Here is a 13,767-nt window from a genome sequence, read left to right as displayed (position 1 = left end):
GTGTATTTGGTCTCCCCAAGTCCACACCGAACATGTTACTGAGGTTTGAACTTGGTCTGCTGTCTATACATGCTCAAGTCACATGGAAAATGTGCATTCTTCTAAGAAAATGTCTTATGGGGATAAACAAGAGAAATAGTCTTGCCATCTTAGCAAATTACCTTTTATTCTCCACTCATTTATTCCCACAAAAATGGAGAACACATGTCGTGAATGCCCTTGTTGAAGCTCATATATCAATTGATCTATTGATTACAAATCCAAATCGAGCAAAGACTAAAATGTATCAGACCGATTGGATAATCACTCAAGAAAAATGTCTAAGATTGAAAGACTTTAATAGATCTCTCTTTGGTCACAAAGAATTTGGTAGTATGGCTCAATATCTTACTAAATGCCCATCTGTAAATTTAAGAACAAAAATCTTGCGCCTGCGATTTAACTTATGGCCAGTCCACGAAATTTTGGTAAGACGTGGTGTGATCACAGAGAAGCAGAGCCATTGTCGGTTTTGTAATGACAAATCTCAAACAGAAACGCTTGCTCACATCATTGTCCAATGTAATGCCTTTGTTTCATATCGATTTAAATTAATGAAAGAATTGACACGAGAACATCTTAGTCGATCCTATGATGAAATATGGTATGAAATTTTCAGTGCAAGAAAAATATCGATCATTATTGCTGCTATACAATTACTTGACATAGCATTTCCTTATGCAAAAAGAAATTCCTAAAAAGCTGTATCTTTTAATACCTGAAAAGAAAAGAGAAAAAGAGAGAAAAATATCTATCTGTAATTTTAAAGTTTATGTTGTTTCCTTCTTATATGTTATAACTAAATGTTGATTTTATCTGCCTATTTATAAAAAAAAAAAAATGAAAATTTGTAAAGTTGCAATAACAACTAAATCAAATTAAAAAAAAAAAAAAAAAAAAAAAAAAGAATGATCCCACAATTCTCCAATTTTGAAAATTTCTCAAAACGTTGCTATTTCAACAACACCTGACCAAGGACTAATCCCAATGGACAAACAGACCGATTTACAAACTGCAACTCACAGTACTTCATCACTGTTAAAAGAAACCAGCTGAAATGTTGGCTACCCACACACTGTGCAGCATTTTGCTGCTCTTAGGCTAGGTCTGCACTTCAAACAATAAAATAAATGATATAAAACAAGCTCTCATTTGGATATTCAAAAGAGGATGCTGGCGTTGTGTGCAAAATTCTAAAACCTTTTAGTAAAAAACATAAAATGATTGGCACATATCGATGTTCTAATCATTAATGAAGGTGTAAACATTCGTTCAAATGAAACTTTAAAAAAATATTTATTGAATATACTGTTTTATAGAAAGTGAAACCTAGTTTTCAGTTCACACACAGGTGTGAGTGGGAATACTGAATGGACTCTAGAAGATCATGCCATAATGGAACGGTTCTGTAATATAAATTGGGTAACCAGACTTCCTTTGCCAGAAGGAGATGAGGAATAGTACTCACTTTCTTTGTGTTGAGACAAACGTGACAAATGTTGTACCCTAAGAGTGATGACTTTAATTTGCAGAGAGTGAGACATACAGTTGTTAAGGACAGATGCGACTGATTACCTGCTGCCACCTCCCTTTTGTCACTTCACTCTCGGGAGCTGTGTCACTCTATCCAGCACTGCAATCTGCCTGTACCTCATTGGATATGTTTATCACGAGAGTTGTGAATCTACCATTGCATCCTACTCATCTTTTTATTTTCGTTTGGATTGGTATTTGGGTTTTTATCATCCTAGCCAAGAAGCAATGTATTACTGTAAAAGTAATTTAAGGATAAAACTTAGAAGTAGAAGTTTAGGTTACAGGTTATAGTTGCTCAGATATCCCATACTGTTACGGGTGTTTAGGTCTAAGTGATTATTAACTATTCCCTGAAGAGCAAAGCCTTAAGTTCCTTCCTGAACTGCTGGTACATTGAAGCGGTCCTGATTGTGAATAGGATGGTGTTCCTGTAGCCTGGCCTATTTCCTGTTTATTTCATGATATGCAAATTTAGTATCATGCCTTGCAATGGTCTGGCTTCTAGAGGAGTGTGCCACACCCGAGCCAACTGTTTTTTGTCACGAGCTGCGCTGATGTTCAGGTAGTAGTTGCCTTATATGTGATGCAGGCACTTATTTCGGTCTCGAACGGGAAGCCAGTGTAATTCTCTTAGGGTAGGGAAGATTGGAAAATGTCCAGTGGCTGCTATATATTAGCCTGTGGCAATTTGAACAGCATTAAGGGAAAATAGGTGTGTGGCTGGGATGCCAGGAAGGAGCACATTTCCTCCATTGAGCTGTGTGATTATCAGGCTTTGGACTATGGTTCTGAAGTCCTGTTTTGGGAAGAAGGGGTTCATATTCTATTCCAGAGGAGGGCTAGTTAATACCAACTAGTTTGAGTTTTTTGTTGATATTTTACAAGAAGGAGGGATAGTGTCAATAATCAACCTGAGGAGTTTGGCACATGGGGCCAACTGAAGTGTGACACCATTTTGTACATGTTATTCTGTCAACCTTTGATGGCCTCCTGCTTAGATGCATGGCCAAGCAGAATGCATTTTGTTTTGGTGAGACTGTATTTCAGGTAGGTGTTTTTCATCCAAGCTTGGATGGAGACAAGGAATTTCCTGAGGCATTAAAAGTCTTGAGTACAGTTCCCTTTGAGGTATAACTGAGTAAAAATGGTGTGTTGGTGAAATGAAATATTATGGTAATTGACAAGCAATGTGAGTGGCTCCATGTAGAGAGTAAAGATCTGTGGGGAGAGTATTGATCCCTGTGGCACTTGGGGTGTGACTGGGCAATGGTCAGATCTGAAGTTTCCCATCTCAAATGCTGGGTGTCTTTCCAAGGGGGTGAGGTGAATCAGTTGAGAACTGTGCCTTTGATCCCCTTTCTATCTTTGAGTAGGCTTGTAAGTGTTAAGTGATCAACTGTGTCAGATAAGTCAAGGAAGACCTAAGGATTGCCATTCATCCATGAATTCAAGATCATCATTTATGACATGGATGGTGACACTTTCTGTCCTGCATCAGGGTTTAGTTCCAGATTGGCAGCCATGAATCAGTTTTTGTTCTTTAATCAGTTCATGGAGTTGGTTGTCAATTTCCTTCTCAATATTTTACCAATTAATGAAAGGCTAGTTAGCTAAGTTGCCTGGGTCTAGGGAAGATGGTGTTTGGGACGATGTCCTGATCAAGCAAAACACTCACTATTTGAAGAAGAGGGATAAGGGCAGATCCTGTGAACTGTTTCATATGCTGGAGGGAATGAGGTAATCCTCATATGTGGTAGATTTTACTGACGAAAGTGTATCATTTAGCTTCTTGTTGGTGAAGGGTATGGCGTTTGTCCAGGGTTGTGTTGCATCAGGTGACATTTTTCATCCAGGGCCACCGATTTTGATGCATCAGTATGTTGACCAATTCTACCTATCTTACTTATTCAAACACTGTTAATTGTTTTACATTTGAATGAAGGTTCAGCTATTACCGGGTCTCCCCACAGGTTGAAGCCGTGTTTGACTGCCACAAAGAGGGATTTTCTCCTGGTGTTGGATTCCGTGATAACTGTGGAGTAATACGCAGCTTTGGCTTCAGTGATCCCTTCCTGGTGAACACTGCGTAATGCCTTTAAGAGGAAGAGGTCTTCATGATTACATGTTTTAAACCAGTTTTGTTCTTGTGTTTGGATACTGCATTTATCTTCAGTCAGTTTTTGCATATGGCGGAGGTTTAACTGTGGTGCAATGTTGTTATGAGGGTCATCTATTTCTACCAATTTCTTCATTGTTTGCTAGAAGGTTGATAATAGGGAACCGATATGAGGTTTGTTTGTGGTTGCTAGCATTGAAACACCGTGTGCTAGTGCTTCTAAGAGTTCTTAAATGAGTAGTGTGAAGGCATATGGGGTTTCCATGTCCTTTGCAGTCAGGGGAGTATGTAAAAAAAAAATACATCAACAAACAAAATTCATCCCTCACTTAAAATTAAGACTAGTTCAGCAAAACATCCATACCAAAAGAAAAAAAAGAGAAAAAAAGAAGAAGATAATAAGAAATGTACAAACTGACTATCACAATACAAAACAAAAGCATAAGATTCCAAAGCATTGTTTATTTATTTATTTATTTTTCCATTTGTTAAGTGCACTTAGCCCAGGAGCATCTAGGTGCTGGTTACAGAAGCAGGATGGTTATAGACATTTTCTTATGTTGCTTAAGGTTACATTGTTACAAGGAAATATGTATCAAGGGTATATTATTACATCGGTCTTGCATCGGGTTCCTTAAATTGCTTGTAGTTACTGTCATACAATGCTTTACAATGGAAATCTAGGATACATTGTTACATCGCAGTTACATTAGTTGTTGCATTTGTTGTTCCATTACGTGTGCCATTAGTGCTGGGGTACATGAGAGCACAATGGGATGGCGATTCAGGGTGAGGTTCTACCAAAGTGTGAGGGTGTTTAGTTCCCTTGATTGAAAGGCCAGTTTTTGAGTTCTTTCCTGAAAGACCAGAGGGAGGGGTCTGATCTCAAAACTATGGGTATGGCGTTCCAGTGTTTAGCTGTGAACACTGGGAAACTGCTCCCTTCCACTTGTTGATGCTTGAAGCAGGGGATCACAAGGCAGAAGGAGTAGGCAGCTCTGGTGGGCCTGATGGCTTGGGTCATGGTGACTTGGCTTGATAGATAGGTGGGGGTGCTCTTAGCAAGGCATTTGTGTGGAAGGGATAAGATTTTAAATGTAATACGCTCTCGAATGGGGAGCCAGTGGATGTTGCATCTAGCTGCTGAGGGGCACAAGTATCTGCGTATCATCTGATGTATCATAATGACATACTTATAGCAATACATAATAAAAGTTCCAATTGCTTTCAACATTTGTGGCATAGTAAAGTGCAGAATGGACAATCTAACCATCTACCATCTTTGCCTGAGTCCCATATGTCATACGTGTTCATTGGTTTATGAGTTTTCAACTAAAATTGGTCATTTTGCTATATGGTTCTTTGTATTTGACTTGGACAGCCACTAAACTGATTAAATTAACCCAATTAAGGCAATGTTTTGCGTCAAATTGTCCCCACTCATGAGCTCGAACCACCATTTGTCAACTGACATCTAAGTCCAGCTATTAACTATTGTGCCTAAATATAAAGTTCTTCTCTCCATCAACCCTTCACATAGCAATGTTAAGTGGTAGAGTGTTTTGCTGGTGTCTCATTTATGGCAGAATCAACAGTTAGTGTCTGAGTCTAGCCATTGGTTCCTGTTTAGCAGCACCTCTTTTGTGGAGAGGAGATTCAGTCTAAACTTTAGCAGTATTGCTCACTTGAGTGGGCATGGAACAGTCCATGGTAGATCCAAATGGAATTCCTTTTTCTATATTCAACCTTGAGGTTTATGTAAGATTTGTTTCGATCTCTTGCTGTGATAGTATCAATCCAATCTTGTCTCCATAACTTGGCTTTGGTTGCATCTGGATTGGTCAGTAGATCTAATTCTGAAGAACCAAGCGTGTTCAACCTTTTGTTGCATGCTTTAAACCAATCATTTAGGATAGGCTCAGAAGAGGTATCCAAGGCATCTTTCAAGATTTTAAACCCGGGAACTGGGGGATTGGTAAGGCCTTTTCTGTACAATGACAGAGTATTCCACTCATCATTGCACGTAGGGAGGTTAGGCCCAATTCGTATCTAATTGCAGGCATGGGTGCACACGTAGGTAAGTCCAGCACTCTCCTCCAGAATTTACCCTCAAGGATTGTCCAACAGGTTTGGTCCATGGCCATGAAGACCTCAGCGCCATAAGTGACTATTGCCATCACTTTGGTTTTTATAGAATTGGATGGATGGATGGAAGCATAGAAAATTTGCCAAATCTTTTCAGCAAAATTTGAGCTTGTGATGCTAAATATGTGATTTTCATTTTCAGTTGGACAATCCTCAGGGCGTCATTCAGCCTGATGATGATCCCCAGATACACGAAGGTGGTTACTATGTCTAGACGTTCTTTATTTAAGTGCCACACTGGGATAGAGGATTTCCTCCCAAGAGCTGATTCCAAAATTAGAATGTTTGTCTTTGCAACATTGATCTTAAGTTTGTTTTTTTATGATATACTCCTGAAGTTTATTTAGCTGTCATTGGAGGCCGATGGGGGTTTGGTTGACCAAAACCAAGTCATTTGCATAAAGCAGGTGGCCTAGATGTTGCTTGCCAATTTTAGGCGGAAAAGATCTTATTTCAAGAAGAGCGGATCTCACATCGGAAATATAAAAGTTAAACAGCTCTGCTGCTAAAGGGCAGCCTTGTTTGAGACCAAGGCTTGTTTTATTACTTTTGGAGAGATGGCCTTCATTGTCAAATCTGACACTCAGACTGGTGTCGGAGTAAAACATTTTTATAGCTGAGAGTAGGCCCTCGGGGTAACCACACATTTTTAGTCACAGTTTGTTCCAGAGCAACTGACGGTCAACCGAGTCGAACGCCTGTTCGAGGTCGACGAACGCCAGATAGATTTTCTTTTTGCTAATGAGTGCCCTATATTTCAAAATGTTCAATAAAAAGACATTCAGGGAGATCCCAACTGTGAGTTTGGTGTTAGATGAGATGGAAAGTGGCAGTCTGTTTGTGTGATATTTCTCCAAGTGAGAAGCTCCATACAGTTTACAGAAACCTGATTGAGCATTATGCAGGCCATTTTGTAATTGTGGATGACTGTCAAACCTCCAATGTTGAGCAGTTTCCTGTCACCACTAGGCTGTTTCAAGAGCTAGTCATCCTGCCGCCAGGTGAGTTGATGCCAAATGGCTTCAGTGATCTTCGGGGAATCACTGTGACAGACCTTGGTTGGTCATAACAGAGATGAGTGCTTGAGAACTTCACTCAAAATAGTCATACACTCCTGACCTGTATACTTGACAACATCACTATAATGGACTGCTCATTCCTGATTGAAGTGAAGCATCCATGTTGATGTGTTGATTTGAATGCAAATTAATCTTGTTTGTCCATAATCCTTATCTTTAGAATGCAATCATTACAGGGTGACTGTGAAGAACTGCCAAGCTCTGGCACCACAGAACATCATGTTAGCTGGGAATTACTGAATTAGTGCTGTATAAACAAATGCATGGCATTCAGCCTCTGAAGTGGAACCATAACTTGCTCAAACCGCCTGTTAGGCATCAATCAAGAAAAACAGAACTAGGCTTGCTATCAGTAAGGGCAACAATAGCATCGGCCTGGCTATGCCTAAATGCAAGCCTGATGTTACCTAAGACAAATGTCAATCCTAAACTTCTTTATGAATGTCTAAATGAGAGGAAGCACATCTACTTACATTTATTTTGAAATGAAGAAAGGCCCACTAAGAAGCTCGAACACTAATAATTATAAGCACATGGAGATCGTTATTGACCTCCTCTCAGTCAATCATAATGTTTACACTGCAGTCTATAACTACTGGTATTGACTGCATTCTGTCTTCAGAAGCAGACAAGGAAACAGCAATGAATAACCAGTCAAGATTGTCTTTCAACAAGACACATCGTTTCTGGGAGGAAGTTTTTTGGTGTATCATGCTATTTAATGCATGAAAAAGAAAGCCAACAAGTTGGAAATGCATTCAGTTTACTTTTACATGACATCTAATGCATGTTCATGTTACTCCTGTTCCTGTTCAAGCAAGTTGCAATTAAAATGCATTATTATCACTATATTTATATGTAGAATAACTAAGTCCTGGACATAAATAAGGATATTTGCAGTTTTTCAGAGGTAAGAGGACAGATTTCTACATTTCTAAACCTGGCTTCCCCTAACAGAATGAATGGATTAGGGTAATCGAGCTAATAGAGGTTTCATCAAAGATATATGAAGAATGTCTATCGAGTGCTGCCAGATATGTTTTTGTGATGGCGACATGCCAGGATTTGAGCTGTTTTGGGTGGACGAATGAAAAGGTTGCAGTATAAAGTTCTGTGTTGGTGATGTGAGGACAGAAGTGAAATGGTTCAGGTCGAGTTTATATGCCTGGGGATAACTACACCCAGAAAGATATAAAATTGACCATTACTAATGATATGATATGACAGTTTATTTATATCGCCCCCATACACAAGTCTTTCAGGGTACGACGAGGCAAGGGAGGGGTACAAGGGAGGGAGTCTTACTAGGCCCAGTGACATTGAGAACGTGCAAGTGCAGGGGAGAGGGAAGGGGGAAAGTGAAAGGGGCAGGGGAGGAGTGGAAAGTACTGAAAACATGCTAAAATAGCAACAGGTAATGCGGCCCGGAGGTGGCAAGTACAATAATTAGGTGCAGAAAACTGGTGTCTGATACGTGCTGGTAAGGGGACTGTAAGTTTGCAGATACAGACCCAAGTGCAAGGGTTGCTAGGAGGCAGTGCGGGTATGCAGATGGGTGGGCAGGGATCTGGTCCTGAACACAGAGGGTAGCCAGGAGCCCAGTGCAGAAACAGACAGAGATCAGCAGGGGGTAGGATGAGAGAAGGCAAAGCAAAGAGGAAGGTCTTGGGGTGCTTCCGGAACCGAAGATGGTTCTCCTCGAGTTTCAAAGAAGCAGGGAAGCTATTCCAGAGGGAGGCCCCAGCTGAAGAAAGATATCTACGACCAACTTGTTGCTTGGAGAAGCGACTGACCCTGAGGGAGTTGGAGGTAGAGGCGCGAAGAGCTTGAGTAGGATGGTATTTCCAGAGGGAAAGTAGAAGATATTGTGGACCCAGGACCCAGAAGGCCTTGTGGACAATGCAGGGGGTCTTGAACTTAATCCCTGCAGCCACTAGGAGCCAATTAAGAGATTTCAGGGCAGGAGAGATACGATCCCTGGACTTGAGGCCAAGGGCATGTCTCGCAGTTCAGTATTGGATAAATTGAAGAGGGAGGAGAGTGATGGCAGGCAGATTTAGAAAGAGGCTTTTGCAGTAGTCCAGCCTAGGGAGAACCAGAGCTCTAGAGACAGCGAGCTTCTGAGGGAAGGAGAGGAAAGGAGGAATACCCCTGAGGAGGTGCAGTTGGTAGTTTGACTTCTTAGAGATGTCAGAGATATGAAGAGAGAAGGACAGCATGGAGTCGTAGATGACCCGAAGGTCCTTAGCCTCACAGGAGGGAGAAGTGAGAGGTCCCCGGGAGGATGGCCAGAGAGTGACAGGAAAAGAAGGTGCAGGAGTGCTGATGAGACAGATCTCTGTTTTACTGGCATTCAGTCAAGGGTCATTGGCAGCACACCACTCCTGGATTGCAGACAGACAGTCAGAGATGAGAGAAGGAGAGGAGGTGGCAGAGGGGAGCCTGAAAACGAGCTGAGTGTCATCCGCATAGCACTGAAAGTTTGAACAGAGAGCAGCAATGCGGTGGGCAAGGGGTGCCAGGCATTGGTTGAAGAGCCAGGGAGCAAGGTTAGACCCCTGGGGAACACTGCAAATGGACAGTGAGATAGAGGAAAGCAAAGAGCCAAGTTGGACCTGGGAGCGTCGGTCATAGATGAAAGAGGTCAGCCAGGCCAGGGCCTAATCAGTGATACCCAGGTTATCATGGAGGCGGTTGAGCAGGATGGCATCGTTGACCGTGTCCAAGGCAGAAGAGAGATTGAGTAGTATGAGGACAGAGGGGAGATTAGAATCAAGGTTGGAGAGCAGGACTTCACGGTTGTTCAAGGGATCAGTTTCCATGCTCTGGCAGCTCTGAAGCCAGACTGATGGTCATGGAGACAACCAACAGAATCAGTGTGAAGGTTAAGCTGGAAGATGGCCATCTTTTCCAAGAGTTTGCCCAGGAAAGGTGTGATAGAGATCAGGCGGTAGTTACCCGGAATGGAGGGGGCAGCTGTGGGTTTCTTGAGATGGGAGGGGAAGACTCCAGTGGCGAAGACATTTTTGCAGAAGTCGACCAGGGCAGGAGCGAGTGTGTCAATATGGTCCTTGATGGTTTTGGATGAACAGGGAAGAACCTGTTTTGATGAGACTTTCCTAGATCAGATTTGTCTAGAAATCACATCAGGGGAGAACAGAGGAAAGAAAGAGAAAGAAAGAGGAAGGAGAGGTGGCTGTGAAGGGGCCATAGGTAGCTGAGAGAGAAGTGGGAAGAGGTGGCGAGGACAAGAGGGTGGACAGGATGTCCCTGGTTTTAGAGATGAAATGAGAAGGCAGGGCCGTGAAACATTTCTAATGCACAAGGGCTTCTTGCGAGTTAAGAATGTTTTGATAAAAATCTATACTGAATTTCAGAAATAGTCAACATTTTTAATTGTTTTTATTTTTGCATTAGGCATTGCATGGTCTTCTTGAACACACTGTACACTTAACGCTTTTATATTTTTGAACCTTATCAAAACTATAAACAAAACTGAAACTGTCTACACTTGGTTTTCCACATGACAATCATTAAAGCATAGCACTATGACTGAGCCAAGAAAGGCCTGGTATCGCAAAGGAGTACCTATTGACATAGGATGGATGTTTTCATGACATTCCAAATGCATTTCTTTGTAAATGAAGTTATAATGGGGGCTATTAGTGAGGCTATTACTGCATGACCCAATTTAAATGTGTTCTGTCTATCAACCTAGAAGGAAGACGGGTTGAGTCGGAATCTGTGACTGCAAAATGTACCAAGTTGATGCATGTGGGCACGTCACTAGCAGAGCTGTCTTACTATTCGACCACAGGTGAGTATGCATGATGACATTAAATATATGACACCATTTCATCCTACTGACAATATGGTCCAGGGCAATGAATTATCTTCAACTAGCACGTCGTTACTGTGTCGTCATTCTATGCTCAACCCATTTTAAAGTCTCCTGTCTGTTTTGGTTCGAGCTTCTCTGAAATAATCGATATTTGAAGCCAAAACTTCCTCTGAAAATAATCTGGTGATTTTTTTACGTCATAGTTCTGCTACTTTTCGGAACACATAATTAAAATGAGCAGGTGCAATGCTTACATTTACGGTAAAATTATAGTCTTATATCAAGAAACGCACAAACAACACTTGATTTTTCTATAAACTCATTCATCTGTGTTTGACGCTCTTTAACACTAAATACATCTTCAATACAATAGTCATACCAAACTACGGAATCGATTGCCATATTTAGTGAATACAAGATAAAGGCTTCCCATAACCCAGGTTAGTCCTTTATTTATTTCTAAAGGGAGTCCACCGGTAGTTCTGTTGACTGCGTTTAGAACCTACTAGGTTTTCGGAGTAACGATGAAAAACACTTTGCATGTACGGACCTATAAATAGCAATTTTACATTTATTATTGCTCTAAAGATCAGTTACAGTCTCCATTTTTCTCAACCAAAAGAACAGGATACTGCTAAGAAACAATACACATTTTACAAGCATCGGGAAATGGACGCAAGAAATCTAACAGAGCAAAAAAAAAATAATAATAATAGACGTCAGATGGAAGAAAAGTGTCATCTCTCCACTTAGCACCACTTTTCATCTCGTGTCTCCGTCCCCATCACCTCTGACTTTGGTTTCTGAATATTTTTTCCCGTGAGTAGAAAAATGTCACTTTCTGAGAAGCAAAACACGACATTTTGCCTGTTCCTTAGCGAAAGAATGCAGCTTGAATGCCAGCCAGAAGCGGCAATATGTGAATGGACAATTTTAATTATGGATGAGGAGAGCGGAGTTTCAGTTTTTTTTCTTTTGATGAACGCAACTATAATGAAAATATTTCAAAGTGTTCTTTTTCAGAATGCGTCATGACAGCTTTTTGGTTCCCGCGCAAATCCAGTAGCTTGACACTCGCTTAATACCGGTACGTTCTGCATGCCCACAGACCTCAGAGTGGCGCTTCACCGCTGCCCCTTCCTCTTTTGGTGACTAAAACGTGGGAAGATGACAGAATGTCACTGGACTAGTCTTGGCAAAGCTTTCCGTGATCGCAGACTCGGCGACTTAAAGCGTGAAGGCCCGCTAATATTTCTGTGATGAGCAAAAACGCGCGAAGGATTGTGCTCAATTTCGGCAGGCTGCATTTCTTAACTCAACACCTGATGCTCTTGTCACGCAGTAAATCGAGGAAATGAACATGCGCGTGATGTTTCACGATGCAGGCTATTCAGACACTGCAGCTTTTTAAAAGTTTGGTTTTACAAACGAGAAACATGTATGGAGCTGCTGCAGCTGGAACCTGTCATTTTGTGTCAGGTTCCACATATGCATACATTTATTGCACGTTCGTTTAGCTATACGTTTGTGGAAATCCATGTTTATAAATGAAAGGTAATAGTTGCCATCAAAATTGGGGATTGCTGTACTCCTCAAAAATTGGTGCAGAAGGAGTGAATAGGCAGGGATGTTATTTGGGGGTTGCTAGGCGTAGCAGCTGCTATCCTTTGCTCCCCCTCTGCTACACCTAGACCTGTTCTTGCTACCCCCGGGGCAACCAGACAGAGGCAGTGCCAAGAGCAAATATCTGTGTTGGTATCTTCTTACCTGGAGAAATAAAATGGAGGCAGGAAAAACATGAAGTCCCCATCACTAACAGGTTAGGAGTCCATTAGTGAAGAATGCCTGAATAGTTGGGTTCAGAGGCGGGGCTGTCTGTGCAACTCATGTCCAGTACTGTAGCAACAGCGAGGGTCTAGCTAGCTGGGAATAGGTAGGAGCTGCCTTTAGTACTCAGTGACAACACAACCTGAACACAAATCTCATCAGTGTTTCTCTTTGTCTGCTTTGCACATCCAGTGAGCCACTGGGCCTGTGATGGGAGGGGTGTGCCCCAATGGACGCAAGGTAAGATAATTAATTTACATGAAGTCGCCCTCCGCCTTTGAAATAGCCCATCTGTTGCTTCCTCAAGCAAACAAACAAAATATATATTTGGAAGTATAGGACAGGAGCAACCCACTTGTTTTCTTATTTTTTATTAAAATGATTTAGCTTTGAAAACAAAACTTTTCATTCGTACAGATTCACATTTTTGTAGACATAAAGAAAATAAGAAGAAAAGAAAGGAAAAAAAAGAAAGAATTATATGCAAAAGCATTAAAATTCAAGTTGCAATGTACAGGTGATTGTGTTCAGATCTTTACAACTCTTAGGTTCACGCACTGGTTGCTGTGAATCGTTATGTAGTCAATGACTTTTCAACGGTACGATATTATTCCAAAATTGGATGACTGTTATTTTCAGACTTCTATTTTTTCCAGAGAGTATTAGATTCCATCTGTCTTTTGCAAAGAGATCAGGGTCCTTTTTAAATATCGTATCTCTAAATAGCATTCTTTTCTCCATCAATGAAGAACATTCCATAAAAAGCTGAAATAGGGTCTCAGTTATCTGTTGTTGTTCACAAAAGCGACAGTAGAATAGGGCTTTCGGTATCTGTCTGGTGTTGGTTAAAACTTCACGTGTGGGTAGTTGATCGAGTCTTAGCCTCATAAACTGGTCTCTGGTATATCGGTCTGGAAATTGGATGAAATAGGCTGCAGGCTCATTAGGGGCTCGGATATCTGTTTCGCAGTTAATATTCAGACGGTAAGCATTTTTCTTTGCTGTCGTGTGTGACCAGTCGTTCCACTGTATTCCTGTCTTAGCACATTGTAGGTGATTAATTAGCATCTCCTAGGTGATGTCATTTGTGGTCAAGTAATTTTTGACTGCGGTTTTCCATGCTGTTAGTGCCAGATTTTCTTTTTCACTGAAGATTTGAAAAGCTGGAATGTTATTGTCGGAGA

Source organism: Ambystoma mexicanum, chromosome 5q (genome assembly GCF_040938575.1).
Source record: "Ambystoma mexicanum isolate Mex_15411 chromosome 5q, UKY_AmexF1_1, whole genome shotgun sequence".
Lineage (NCBI taxonomy): Eukaryota > Metazoa > Chordata > Amphibia > Caudata > Ambystomatidae > Ambystoma > Ambystoma mexicanum.
Note: the sequence above shows the minus strand (reverse complement) of the source record.